Source organism: Pteropus vampyrus, unplaced genomic scaffold (assembly GCF_000151845.1).
Source record: "Pteropus vampyrus isolate Shadow unplaced genomic scaffold, Pvam_2.0 Scaffold23, whole genome shotgun sequence".
Classification (NCBI taxonomy): Eukaryota; Metazoa; Chordata; class Mammalia; order Chiroptera; family Pteropodidae; genus Pteropus; species Pteropus vampyrus.
In genome coordinates, this window is record NW_011888804.1 from 8,450,538 (window position 1) to 8,451,163 (window position 626).

Sequence of the window (626 nt, forward strand, 5' to 3'; positions counted from 1 at the left end):
AACCTTCCCTAACCCTCTCTCCAAGTGCCCCTGCCATCGAGCAAGCCAAGGCCCTCTATAACAGTGTTTGCCAAGCCCGCTAGACTTTTCCATCATGCTACTTCCCATAATAACAAAAAATGTTTGTTTAATATCTTCCTCTCCCACCAGACTATAAGCATATAAGCTTCTTTTGAGTATATATCCAGACGTGAAACTGCAGGATCATATGGTAATTCTAGTTTTAACTTTTTAAGGAACCATCATACTGTTTTTCGCAGCCGCTGGACCATTTTACATCCTCCTGTTTATCTTCTCTTCAATGCCACCTGTGTCAGGGAGCTTTCGGGATTTATAGAAGATATTCTGAGCTACTGACCTGAGTACTTGGATACTAACCAACAAATTACTAGAACGCCAGACTATGGCTCAGTGCAATGCTCCAGGCAGGGAAATCCATGTCTGAGCTGAGACTCTAGCCTCAGACTGATCTGGAGAGGGATACCAATTCCCACATGTCATAGCTGTGTGTCTTTGGGCAAGTTACTGAACCATTATGTGCCTCGGTTTCTGCCTCTGTACAATGACAGCGATAATAATCACTTGCCTAAAAGGGCTATTGTGAATGTCACATAGAAAAGTGTGTG